At 36.7% G+C, this 14,918-nt stretch overlaps 2 pseudogenes; one reads left to right on the top strand and one right to left on the bottom strand.

The window, feature by feature from the left end:
• Nucleotides 1-5,540: 5,540 nt before the first annotated feature.
• Nucleotides 5,541-7,798, bottom strand: LOC119536674 (annotated as a pseudogene).
• Nucleotides 7,799-12,272: 4,474 nt separating this feature from the next.
• LOC119538178 lies at nucleotides 12,273-13,987 on the top strand (annotated as a pseudogene).
• Nucleotides 13,988-14,918: the final 931 nt, after the last annotated feature.

Raw genomic sequence — 14,918 nt, 5'->3', positions numbered from 1 at the left:
AAGTGATCAATGATTGTGATAAAATGTACAAATATGTTTTTACAAACACAAATAAATATTGGGATTTTTTTATCCAAAATGTTACAGTGGAAATTGCAATTCTGATTTCTAGTCCTATATTTGCTAATATAGTCATAAATGCTTTTCTTTAATTGTTGAAATTATAAAGCTGAACAACCACATTCATGTCACAAGTTTGTATTACTTTAAAGATGAAGCAGGTGCAAAAATTATGTAATTTAAACATGTTTGCAGATGATTACAAATTGGTATAAGTGAGAGTCACATGTCAAAGTCTTATAGGACAGCCCTTCATACCAAATGACTTTGTGTTCTTTCCTGACAATGATGTTGTTCCATTAGTCCTTCAGTAATAATGATGAATAGGACAGCAGAAAGTATTCTGGAGGGAGATGGATCTTGTTTGCAAAGAAAATGGTGAAAATGTCTTTTTAATTTTCCAGTTTTCTTTCTTGAAATGCACATCAATAAACCATCCCTTTTGGCCTTTACTGCTTGTTGTACCACTATTATCATTGTTCAAATTTTGAACTAATGGCAATTCTTTGTGCTTCCTATTCATATGCTCACTATTGCTGCAATGTTCTTTGGTAGATTTTTGAGATACATTTTTGTTAAAAAAAAAGTTCAGCCATTTTATTATATATTATAGTCATTCTAAAATAATTATGAAATAAATTTCATGAAATGGTCACTAATAAAATGGTTTATTAAAGATATTGCTGAAAGAATTTAACCATACTTGCCAAAAGTAGTGTTTAATTTCTGGTACTCTTCCTTATGCTATCAGACTGCTTCTCATTCAGTGGGGTGTGAAGGAAAAAAAGTGCATTACAAAAAAAAAAAAAAAAAACAAAAAAAAAACAGACACCTTTTTGTGAACTGAGAACCTTAGTTATTGAACACAACTAAATCCATGCCTGTAAAGAGGAACAAGATTTCACCATGGTAACTTTTGTTTTTCTTTGGTGTGTCATAGACCAAAGTGTGTGACCTCATCTAATTCATTAGCCCTTGTATTTTTCAGGATTTAAATGGGTAAATCCTGCCCTGTGCATTGGGTTGGGCTGCCTTCAGTGACCTACAAATGATTTAGATCCATAACATGAAACACACTAAAGTTTTGTCATATTGAGATATTCATATGTCAAGAAGAGAACATGCAAATCTTCTTAAAATTTCCTAGAAAGGCTTTCACAGATCTAGGTGAAAGATTTTTCTAATAAATAGGGAAAATAGCTTCATAATTATGGGGTTGAAGAAGAAATATGCTCATTTGACTCAGAGAATTTTAGAGTAAAATATATAATTAAGCTAAATTCCAATTACCATATAAGTTAAGACAACTTACATTGTTTCATGAAAACACACAAAGAAACCTTATAATAATTTATAATTTAGTTCAAGTGGCTGCTAATAAAATAGTTTATATAGGTATCAATTTAAAATATAATTATGTATTAATGTATTGTTTGGGAATTTTCTTTTTCTTTTTTTTTTTTTTTTTTTTTTTTTTTTTTTGGTTTGCTATTGCTGGCATTATGCAAAACACCAGAAATAGATAGACTTTTATAGAAGGGATTTATTTGGTTGCAAATTTACAGCTCTAAGGCCATAAAAGTGTCCAAACTAAGGAATCAGCAAGAGGATATCTTCAGTAAAAAAATAGCAAATGGTGTCTGGAAAACCTTTGTCAGCTGGGAAGGCACATGTCTGGCACCTGCTTGTTCCTTGCTCCTGGATTGTATGTCAGCTCCTCTCTCAGCTCCTGTGCAACCTTGCTTCTTTTTCTCAGGACATTTCTTTCTAAGCTTCTGGGGGTGCTGTCTCAGTTTCTCCAGGGAAAACTCTGGGCTAGCATCTCTTAGCTTACCATCTCCAGGTGTTGTTCTGTTTGCATCTTACAATGTCTTCAAGCTTTGGCAAGCATCTGGGTCAGCCCTTAGCTTCTCTCTTTAATACTCCAGTGAATTAATAAAGACCCACCCTGAATGGGTGGGGTCACACCTTCATGGAAATAATCTAATCAAAATGATCACACACAGATGGGTGAGTCGTATCTCCATGTAAAAACTCAACTAAAATATTCACCCAACAAGATTGGGTTAAAAGACCATGGCTTTTGTGTGGGACATAATATATCCAAACTGGCACAAACATAATGAAAGAAAAACACTTATGTTCAAAAAAATTCTCATTCTTTCTCATACCCGAATTTTTCTCTACCTATCTCTCTTTCTTTCTTACAATAACACATCAACTACATACAGAAACATTCACTGAAGAGTGTAAGGGACAAGATAGGAATTAGGAAGATAGGGAGAAGTATAGCAAAAGGAAATAAAATTATGCAAGCAACTTTTGAATAATGTGTCAAAAGGTAGTCTACCAAAGTAATCTATTACATAATACATCTTGACTAACCCAGTCCACAGAAATTTGAGCAAAATTACAACTCTATCACTTCACTGGCATGACTGAGAAGAGACAATAGTTGTGGAGGATTAAGAGTCTGCTTCTATTTTTCTGTACTACAGTGTCTGATTTACCACCTATTGACAGTGTGAGCTTGGAAAAGTAACTTCACCTTTCCAAACTAAAGAATAATTAAAACTGAACAAAATTTTGTTATGTCCTGTTCAACATCATGAACATGGTGTCATTGTAGAGTGTTTATTTATTGGATGCATTGAAATATTTGCATTAAATTAAATTTTGATTACATGTGAAGGCTGAACAAAATTGAGAGATCACATCTACATTTTATTTATCTAAAACAAATAAATATGAAGTTATAAAATGAACTATTTTTTTAATCAAAGCACTGAGAAATGAATGGGCCAAAAACAGAGACTCAGTATTTCTTCTCTAAGTAATATATATTTGTTCTATGAAAGTTTATATATTAAATATCAATCTATTGAGAATAAATCCAGTGAATACCAATATTCTATGCTTTACCATTAAAGTAACCAAAAAGATTCATCTTTTTCACCACATTTTGCTAATGGGCACATCAGCAAAGTAATAGTATGTTTTACCTAAATTCTCCTGTTATTCTTGGCAGTACTTTTTTTTTTTTTTCTTTTTTTTTTTTTTTGGTGTTCTTGGTCACTGATCATTTCTGTAGATGAAGAAATTGGTTTAAAAATGAAGGCATATTTTTTCGCAGCTCATTTCCACTGTAGAAATTCTCTACATCACTGTCAGGAACAGGAAACATGGTTCAGAGTGTATGAAGTTTAGCCACTTCATACAATCTGTTCTGCAAAAATTATTCCTGTTAATTCCTCAGGACTATTAAAGTCATTGTGTATATGTGTAGCTGATTTCACTTTAAGAAGATAGAGACTAGGAAAACGTAGCTCATGGATTTTTCAAAAAACATGATCAATCTGAAAGACTCAAAACTATTTCCTCAATTCTCATATCTTCTGAAATCATAAAGTAACAGATGTCCTTGGGTACAGTTTTACAAACATTATACTCAAGAAGAAAAGCTATGATAGTGGTTACCACATATAATTTGGTGGTTAGTAGGGTTAGGAATTTTGTGGACATTAATTTACACAATCTACAGAGCAACCTGCAAACTAAATAATTTAGTGTCCTTTTATATATGAGATAACACATGCCAAACTAGAAATATAATTTACTGAAGTCATACAGTTAAAGCCAGAATTCAAGCTCAAAATTCTTTTAACTTGACATGCTAAGCCACTGGACTGTATACCCAATCCTACTGTGACATGCAAAATTCTGGAATCATTATTGCCTAGAAACAGTACAAACTAAACCTTAGTCTTTTGAATTATTTTCATAAAGTCACGAAGATTAAAAGACAACAAAATTTTACAAATAATAAAATAAAATGACCCAAATCAGTTTGCTAACTTGTAAATTATATTTAAAATTAATTTATAATCTTTTCAGAAAATCAAATTATGATACCAAAGTGGAATACACTAAATAAATGGTTGAAAATTAATTTTCTCTCTCTTTAATAACTTCCCTCATATTTAAATATAGTCCCTTATTTCTACTGCCCATATACTATTATCTTCCACCAGGAAAATTAAAGCAAATTTCTGATTTGCAGCTCCATTGACCTAATTATGCAGAGAGACCTTCCTATTTATGTTCCCTAGAAGTCATGTGTTTCAATTTTAATATAACTTTGAGTGAATTAAAACACCCTCTCTCAAATTTAAATATTACAGCTCATACTCTACTTTGAGGTTCAGAGTTGTATTTTCTAAAATATTGTGTAAGTGATGAAAAACTTTTCTTCTTACTTCTGGAAATGAACATGCAACTCAATTACAATACTCTGTGGGTAATAAGCATTTGGATGTGTATGCCACATTTTTAAGTTCTTCTTGATGGTGGGATGTCTATTGATCCATTAGAAATTAAATGTGTTTATTTGTCCTGTATCAGCAATCTACTCCTGGATATATTTCACAAGGATGTTCAACCATGGATCAGCAGAGAGACACAAGTTGTCAATTTTGGTGATACAGGTAGAACTGAGTAGTTAGGATCTAACTGAATGCTTATTACTGAAGAGAAATATATTCATTACATTGCCATTAATTTTAGCAATATAGTAATAATACTACAATGTTAGTGGAGAGGAGAAGGCAGAAAAGAAATTGTGCATATACAGTAAAATTAAAACATCTCAAATACATCTCACTGGAAACAAACACAACATGTTAGTTATCCATGAGATAATGGAAGTATTTGCGAAGAGACTCATGTTTACCCTGCTTTTCTGTCCTGCTTGCTGTCTTAAAAGTTGCAGAGTACATGTAGAATATAAGGGTTTTCAATATATGAAGAGAAAGAGACTAGCATTTCTACCAGTTAGAGAAGTTAGAATATTAAAGATACAGTTTCCAATGGAGGTGCCTCAAATATCAGCACTTGGATTCCCTCTAGGTCCTTAGCTGAAAGCAGAGGTGTATATATGCAGATGGAGAATCAACAGTTCTAGTCAAGAGAGGCTACTACAAGGCTGAGAGTAGTACATAAATACCAGCTGTTGTGACAGGCCAGGAGAAGCTGAATTTATGGCTTTGTTAGTGTGAAAAATATCTATTAATTTAGACATGAAGATATGACATTTATAAAAAGTCCACAAATTAAGAGAAAGGACAATGCCCTATAATAAATACTATACCCTAGAGCTGAGGATAAAATTAAATAGAGCTTACTTAGCAAAGAATAATATAAATCCTGAGAGGTTCAAAAATATTGACAGAAATTCATTAACAGGCAGAACAGAATTCATACTCCTATTTAAAGATGTTATAATCCAGACTCCCCAAAATATATCATTTATAAACTATAGTATATAATACAAAAAAATTACCAAACATAAGACAAAGTGAAAAAATATTAACCATAACCATATTAATGAAAAAAAGTTCATAGAAACATAATTCAAAATGTACCCAAACTTTTAATTAGCTTCCAAGGACTATAATAAAACAGTTTTAAACACATTTAATGACTTAGGGAATAGACAAATCTAATGAGGAAATATATATGAAATCACAGCAGAAAGAAATCAGAGTAAAATAAATATAAACTAAGTAGAAATTCTAGAAAGAAAAAGTAAAATGTGTGATTAAAAAAATGACAGGGCTCAGCAGATTAGAGACTATCAAAGAAAGTTTATGTAAACTTGAAACCAGATCAGTAAATGTTTTTCTCCTCTCTTTTTTGTGATAAGTATTTATTTTTCATACAGTGTCACTGCAGGTAATCATTCATAGAACACACTGCTATTTTCAGACATACAGAACTGAAAAAAAGCATTTTAGCATGCTGCCTTAATGGACTAGGAAGTGAAAAGTGTTAAATCCATTTGTTGATAATGTTTATGAATCACTCAGTGGTTGTGCTAGTTTGGATGTGTTATGTCCCCCAAAATGCTTTGTTCCTTGATGCAATCTTGTGGGGGCAGATGTATTAGTGTTTATTAAGTTGGAACCTGTTTATTGAATGTTTCCATGGAGATGGGACTCAAACAACCGTGGGCAAGAAATTTGATTGGATAATTTTCATGGTGGTGTTACCCCACCCATTCAGGGTAAGTCTAAATTAAATCACTGGAGCCATATAAAAGAGCTGGCAAACAGAAAACCCAGAGCAGCTGTGAGTGACATTTTGGAGAGCAGCTTACAGAGACATTTTGAAGACAGCTGTTGAAAGCTGATATTTTGGAGAATATCCTTTTGAAATGCAACCCGGGAGCAAGCAGATACCAGCCATGTGCTTTCCCAGCTAACAGAGGTTTTCCAGATGCCAATGGCTTTTCTCCAATGTTGATGCCTTACCTTGGACACTTTATGGCCTTAAGAATGGAACTTTGTAAACAAATAAACCCCCCTTATAAAAGCCAATCCATTTCTGGTGTCTTGCAAGATGACAGCATTAACAAATCAGAACAGCAGTGTTATTATGAGTTTTCTTTACCTGAAAGCAGAATTGCAATCACTCCGTCAACCTCTGGATAATTCTAAAATGCAGGCCTAGTGAAGGTTCAACAAGCAAGCAAGGGACAGATGCCATGCCCCTTTCTGAAGGGAGATGGATTTGGAGTCTGGCTCCACAAATTTTAAGCTTTGAATGTTGGGTTTCTTTTTCCACATATATTGGCATATCAGTATTGAGAATTTCTGGAACATTAACTGAATAAGTGTAGGACTTACAAACAGAAAACTGTCCATGTAATAGAAGTGCTACTTTAAAACTTTTGCCCAGTTCTCACCTGTTGTCCTGCAAAAACACTTCATTTGCATGAGTTTAGTGAAAACCTCTAGTGACTGTAACAGACCCTTCTCAACACAGTTCTAAATACTAAGTAATAAAAACAAGTGTCCATGGATGTGTTCACAGGAAAATGACAGTGTTTCTATTGAAGATAAGAGTCAAGTTTCCTCTTGATGTTGTCAAAGGAATCTGCTCCCACATAATCAACCTGGCCCTGTTACCCTCACTCCTTCCATTCTCCTGAGGATACAAGAGGCTGTGCTGCAGTTGGGATCTCCCCAAGGAACAGATGTGATATTGCTCCAGATGCATTTTTCACATTTAGGTATGAGAAGGCAAAGCCTAATTGTTGAAGCAGGGGTAACACATGGGTGGCAAAAACATCCTACCACAGGTTGAGAAACCCTGGATGAGTTATCATGGGATCATGGGCATCATATTTGACACCTTTTGTTTTGGGATCATAAGTATAATTAGATGGTTTGTTTTGACCCAGGAAATGCACCACTTTGGTATTTACCAAGCTCTTTAAATGCTGAGAGGTAGGAGTATATAGAAATGCTGCTAAAGTTAAAAAATGAATGGCAGGTGTTCTCTGATATCTGCTGTTATCCAGCTGCTAAAAAATGTGCTCAGTAACCCTTAGTCCCCACCATCAAAACTACCTTGCTTGGAAGCAAGGTGCAACAGCTGATTGTACATTTCATCTGAAGGTTGGCAAACAAAGACTCCAGAATTGAAGCATCAGACCACCCTGGGTCTCATGCTGTTGACAATTTCTATCTCTCAAAAAAAAATCAATATTTTCTAGGACCAAAATATCTGTATTCATGAAGAAACATTTTAAAAGCTGTGCAAGTGACCAGCAGTGAACTTTTGTTAATGTGACACCCAGCTCAGGCTTCTTCATTAAGGTTAGATGAGCAGAATCACCACTGTCCATGACATCTACCCTGATGACTTCATCAAAGACTGTCTCTAACACTTTTCTCATGGATTACGCACACCTTTTATTGATATTTCCTCAGTGCCATAAAGGAATTGGTCACTTTGGCATGGGTTCTTTGATACTCTCTTTCCTGGAAAACAATTTAAGTGAAGAAAAGTTCTTAAACACTAAAACAAAATCAGGAAAACTAAGAATGAAATGTAATGCTCAGAAACAACTTTAATAAAACCTGAATTGAAGTAAATGTTTTTCAAACTGAGGAACTAAAAGAGAAACAATAGCAACAGCACTGCTTAAATAAATAAGAATATAATCTACGTGGGTCAAAAATACAGAGAAAAAGTTTCTGAAATTTTATTAATTTTGGAGAAAAATATAAACTTACAAATCTAAGTAATTCTGGACATCCCCTCAAAATTAAATCCAATACATAATCATACACACATCACTCTCCCCATCCCACACAGAAGTACATCACAATCAAGCTACAGGATGGGGGAGACAAGGGGACTTTTGGAGAGGGGTGGGGAGTGGGGGGACATATCAATTATATCTGGATTCCTAGAAGAAACAATAATTCTAGAAGGAAAAGAATCTACAAAGTGTGGAAAGGTAAAAAGAAAAAATAATTCCATATCTAGTGAATTTTTTTATGACACTTGAGTGTGATATGGAGACTTTGAAGATAAATTAAAGCTCAGAATATTTGTTGCCAAAAGGCCTGCAGTATGAGAAAAACTGAAGGAGTTCTCCAGCATGAAGAAAATTATATCAGAGGAAAATTGAATCTACAAAAAAGAAATGATGCATGCAAGTAATGGGAAATATGTGAAATTTCTGTAAATGTCAACTGTGTACAATGAAAATAACATTTTCAGCCTTGTAATATATAAATATATAATAAAATATACAGAAAATGGCTAAAATGTGTAGGAGCTAATGAAATTAGAAGTTTATAGTGTTCTTACATTTTAAATGAAGAAATATGATTTTTTTTTCTTTTTTTTATTAGAGAAGTAGATTTATAGGAAAACACCATGGAGAATGTCCAGACATCCAATATACAAACGCCAAACACACTTTTCCATAGTAACACTTTGTGTAAGTGTGGAGCTTTTCTTACATATTTGAAACATTATTATAAATATACTATTAACTGCCACTATAATTACCTTAGAGTTCACTCTGTATTGCACAGTTCTATGTCTTTAAAAAGATTATTCTGCAAAATATATACAACCTAAAATTTTCTGTTGTATCCACTTTCATATATATATAAATCACTGGTGTTAATAAAATACAAAATGTTGTGTTACTATCACCACTATTAATTACCAAAGTTTGCTATCACCCCAAACAGAAACTCTGAACCACTTCAGTATTAACTCTCCATTCCCTCCAGCCACTCTGGGCTCTGGTAACTGGTATTCCAGTTTCTGATTCTATAATTTTGGAGATTCTAATTATTTCATATCAGAGAAATAATGAAACATTTGTCCTTTGGAGACTGGCTTATTTCACACAACATGATGATTTCAAGTTATTTATTTCTATATACGGACTCCAATCCCAGGGATCCCCAGTGGCTGTTCACACTGAGGGAGCACAGCATTGCCCCCTACAGGAGAGGGAAAGGGGCTCACCGTGCCTCTTCCAGGGTTGCAGAGGGCTCCCAGGCTCAGCCTCTGAACAATGGTTTCTTTTCTGACTTCCTTTCTCCCCCAGAGGCTTGGGAGTTCACATTAGTAAATCTCTGGCACTTAGGCAGTATACTTCATAGTTTTATTAGGAGAGCGTTAGGTTTCTTATCTATAGTTACTATTTCTACCTCCAGGACAGCCACCCACATCTGCTTGTGGGATACCTGATTAGGGCCGTCATGTTCACAGGGAGACTTTCCCATTGCCCTTACTCCCATCCCCATTTTACATAGCCTTCCAACTCTTTGAAGACAGCTATAGCCTGAGCAGCAAGAGAGATGGGCTGTCCTACTAGCAGATTTAGGATAAAAAGGAAAGGCTCATAGTACTTGTTGAGAGTAGTTTGCAATACCATGTTTTACATTCCTATGGTAAAAGCCTCAGTATCAGGAACTAAAATAGCTGCAGCATAGATGGCATGCTTCATTTCTAGCCCCCTTAAAACATATTAAAATTCCTCCATAGTTTTCCAGTGGGGGGTATTTTGTGGTATATCCCCTTCATTAGGCCATGAAGCCTTATACCCATCAACCAGCCATTCCAATAAGGAGGCAGTTTTTGCATAAGCTGATACAGCATACAAGAATTGTCATAGTGAAAGGTGGGTGATAATAGAGCCAATTTACTCATCTCCACTCCAGAGAGCACTACACCCTCTGCTCCAGTGTACTACAGCCTCAGAAGCCAATAGGGTAAGGACTCCCTAGATTTTGTCTATACCACTGCCCTAAATCATCCAATTCAACAGAGCTCTAGACTGTCATAGTAATGTGTAATTTCTTTTTAGGCAGTTGGACTTGTTGAACCCCAGCAGATTGATCTTTTGATGCCATCCATTTACATTTTATATGGGGTGCACCTGTTGGGGCTCTTTGTTCCCTTCTACCACCCATTCTTCCTCCCCTTCCTCTTCTGAGGAGGGGTCTATGGTTTCCCAGGTTTTGAGGTCCCAACCCAGAGCAGCTAAACTCCTCTGGACTGAAGCCTGAGACAACTAACAGCATTTGACTTGGGCATATCTGAATACCAGGTTGATTATCTAACTGATCATCAACTCAGAGAAGGTGATCAGTCATAGAGTCCTTCATTTCTACTTGGACAAGGTGCAGATGTCTTTCTAGATTTACTTTCTCCTCTAAACAGCACATAGTAGATTTTGCTGCTTGTTCTGCCTTGATAGTCATTCTGAAGTCTCCTAACAGGGTCCATGATATGAAATGATATTTGGCAATTCCTTTTCTTCTTACTCAAATTTAGTTGTCTTGCTATTTGTTTCAAAAGAGTTAGCAACCCTGCCAGAGTTTTCATGGCTTTCCCATACTCTTATAGCAGTCCTTATTCATCCAGAAGGGCAGCCACCCCTCCCAACATGGATGACACAGGCTAACTTGGGAATCCCCTCCATGTATCTTCCCTTCCCAGGACTCATGACCACTATGGCTGGTGGCTCTTTGGTCTCCTGGATGGCTGGCCAATTGTTCCATCCAAGCTCAGCCCAAAGACCAAAGAACATGTCAGACATGGAGTTAGACATGAGTTTAATAGGACTTACTGACAGAAGAGAGTTCTTCCCAGTGATGGCTGGCCAGAAAAGATGGAAGTTAGAGCCCTGCAAAGAGCAGGTGGTGCCAGGGGTGTGGTTTATAAGGGTTAGGGCAAGGACATTCCATAGGGTATGAGACCAGAGTTTCAGCAGGGGCTTGTGACACCTGGGTGTGGAGATTTGTTACCAACAGTGATCAGGGGAGGGAAATTTCAATACTTGTTCACAATACATTGTTCCCTGCCCCCCCCGGGGAAGTCTGATGACTTTTAACATCTGTCCTGGTCAAGTAGGTGGCTATGTGAAATGACTCACTTTCATTATGAATGGCAGGAGGTCTGGGCTCTGAGTCCCCACACAAACTTTAAATTCAAGCAGAATGTGCCTTCCCAATGAATATGTTGATGAGTTTTGTTCAGCAAAACCCAAGAAGGCATAATGGAACTGGGAAATTTTTAGAAAGTAGCTCAAAAAATGGTACAGTACAGTTGGGAAAACTTAGTTAACTCTATATATCAAGGCCAAATGATACTGTTACATAAGAAACTGAAAAATGTGATTTTACAAAGCCCAGGAATAAACCTATGCATATTTGCAAACAGGATGTATTTGGCATAGATACCAGTATGGATATGGAGTGAAATAGAATGTTCAATATATAGCGAAAGGTCGAGTATACAGGCAATTTAGATTACTGTATGTGCAAAAGTGAAGCATAAAAAAAGATGTGAACAGCACTGTTGTTTGTAATAGAAAAGGCTCTAAAGCAGCCAAAATGAACATTTAGTTTAAATGCATGAACTCAACCCATAACAATCCAGAGTATATCCCAAATTATTACTGCTGAGTGAAAAAACATCCAACCACAAAATCACGTAAATCAACTTTACTGAATTATAAATACATCATTAGGAATTATATGCCTATGTGTGTGTATATCTAAGTGCAGAACAATAAACGCATTAAAAATCATTTGGGAAAACTCAAAAATTCATTATAATCAAGTTGCCTGTACATGGAAAAGGATGGTGTTTGAGTCAATGGAAATATAGTTTATCTGCAATATTAAAAAAAAAAATGTTTTAAAGGTAGGTGATAGAGATGTGTGTTTATTTATTTATTATGCCATTGTATGTGTATATGTGTGCATATGTTTCTTAAAAATATTTTGACAAGGGTACTGCTACCTGAAGAGAGAGTGCCAGGTCTTGCTCTTTTTCAGTCCCTCATGGAGTAGGTCTGGGGCCCTAACACTTGGCTGCTTGGAGCGTCTATTATGAGGAGAAGTAAGGTTCTGGCTGAGGAGTCCATATTATGTCTCCAAAAAGCCTTGAAACACCTTCATGGAATATGGGAATTAATTGGGATTCCAGAGGACCAGCAGTTACAAAGAACTGAGGTTGTAAAGAAGAATATCAATGACCTCCTGGATATGATGATTGCTGATGAAGAAAGCCTGAAGGCAAGGCTCATCAAAAGCATATCAGTCTGTCAAAAGAGCTGAGTGCCCTCTTCAGTGGGTTACATGTTGAGCCATTTCAGGAAGAAGGAGAGACAACTGTCTTGCAACTAGAAAAGGATTTATGCACTTAGATGGAATTGATGTGAAAACAGAAGAAGGAGAGAAAACAGGAACTGAAACTACTTCAAGAACAAGATCAAGAACTATGTGAAATTCTTTATAAGCTTCACTATAACATTGACAGTGCCTCAGTTCCCAGCTTAGCTTAGAAGAGCTGAACCAGTTCAAGCAACATATGACAACTCTGAGAGAAACAAAGGCATCTACTAATGAAGTTTTTCAATATAAAGAGACTGATCATACTGTGTATGGAAGAATTAGATCAAACCCCAGACACAAGTTTTGAAAGAGATGTGGTGTGTAAAGATGAAGACACCTCTTGCTTATCTTTGGAGAATACTGCAACACTACAAATGTTGCTACAGAAGCTGGAAATGCATAAGTCACAAAATGAAGATGTGTGTGAGAATTTGCACACTCAGATCCACAAGCTCTGGGACAGGTTGCAAATACCTGCAGAGGAGAGAGAAGCAGTGGCCACAGTTATGACTAGGTCGAAGGCCAAAGTCAAGAAAGTGCTTCAACTGGAAGTGGATTGGTCAGAAGAATTGAAGATGCAAAACATGAAGAAAGTGATTGAGGCAATTCGAATGGAGAGGGCTCAGTATTGGGACCAGGGCTTTTACAGCCAGGAGCAAAGATGAGCTTTTGCCCCATACTATTCTGAGGACTACACAGAAAAGCTGCTTCAGATGCATGATGCCAAAATTGTGCACTGAAAGCACTGCTATGAAGTTCACAAAGAACTCTTTGAAGGTGTTCAGAAGTGAGAAGAAACCTGGAAGCTTTTCTTGGAGTTAGAGAGAAAAGCTTCAGATTCAAGCTGGTTTACAAATTGTGAGAGAAAAATTTTAAAAGAAGAAAAGCAACGAGCCAAGCTCCAAAAACCACTTCCTAAGCTGGAAGAAGTGAAGGCACAGATTGAAATGTGGGAACAGGAGCATTCGAAGGCATTCGTGGTAAATGGGCAGAAATTCACAATGGGAGATGCATTCATTGGAGAAAGAGAGCCAATCAGGAAAGACAACGAAAAGAATAAGAAGCAGACAGAGACGGAGATGCTCTAGGGCAGCGCTCCCTGCACACCCAGCAAGCGGAGAGGTCCGACGCCCGGCACGCTGGGCAAAGCTCGCAAGCTGAACACTAACACCATCTCCAACTCTACAGCCAATAGAAGCATTTGGCCTATCTTTGGGAGGACAGTCCACCTTCTGGCAGCAAGCCAGTCATCACTTTCACCTGTTTGGAGGAAAAAAAAAAAAAAAAAAGTCCCGTGCCGTTCTTTAGGCATGGAGCCAACAAGGAGAACCCGGAGCTCAATGGCAGCATCCTGAGCATGAGAACTTTCAAAGCCTTCCAAATCTGATGCTACTTCTCGAATCCTCAATTCCACCAGCATCCAGTCCTGAGAAGCCCTGAGTGGCTTCCTGTTCCTTGACCTAATTATATGTAGGTGGCTTTAATTATTCTTTAATTATTCTCTGGGTCTGCTTAAAACCCTGGATGGCTTCCATGACCATGGGATTAACTTTAAGACATGAGTGAGTGTTACATCACTTATTCAGTGGGTCCTCAGAGACTTGGTTTTATTTTTACTCAAGAAATACATTAAAACTTAGTTTATAGCAGTAAGTGCAAATTTTAGCATATAGGGACCCATTTTCTTTCTGTACCCTGTAATTTCACTTTCTGATGCATGCTCAAGGGCTTGTTTTATTTCTCTCCATTGTGTAGGATAATGATATATTGTGCCTATCGTTGGGTTTTGGGACAGAGATAATTCTGACTTGTATACTTGTAGTTAGCAATTAAGATCTTTTTTTTTTTTTTTTTTTTTAATTTAGAGATGTGCAATTAATGCTGTAGCTCTGTTAGCTTTGCTCTCACTAGAAGGCCTGTGCCCGCAGGGCAGCCCTCCTCCTCATGGCATGTCTTTCTGTATCAGAAATTGAGTAGCCTGTCCTACTGCCAAAGCAGTGACATAGAGGCTGGGAGTGCTTAGGTTAATTGTGTACAGTTCTGTTATTATAGTACAATGACCTTGTGGGGTTATGTGTGTATGAACACATTGGTTTTTCTAACTCTTTCTTCTGAGTTTTTCTCTGGATCCGGTTCCCCCATCTCTGTGCCCACCCTGCCTGAGTTCTCCCTATTGCAGGTGCCAGCCAAGCTGGGGGCCATTTGAATGTGTTAGACCATTTCTGCCATGGAGATTTGTAATTTTGCATGTCAGTTCTGGGGAGGAGTTCCTGTTAGCGTTTCCACAATGTGGCTCCTTCTCTCTCCACCTAGCCAATCACTACTTGTTCTCCCCAAAACACCATTATTTATTCTTGCTCT

Source organism: Choloepus didactylus, chromosome 6, assembly GCF_015220235.1.
Source record: "Choloepus didactylus isolate mChoDid1 chromosome 6, mChoDid1.pri, whole genome shotgun sequence".
Lineage (NCBI taxonomy): Eukaryota > Metazoa > Chordata > Mammalia > Pilosa > Megalonychidae > Choloepus > Choloepus didactylus.
Note: the sequence above shows the minus strand (reverse complement) of the source record. Positions and strands in the feature narration are given on the sequence as shown.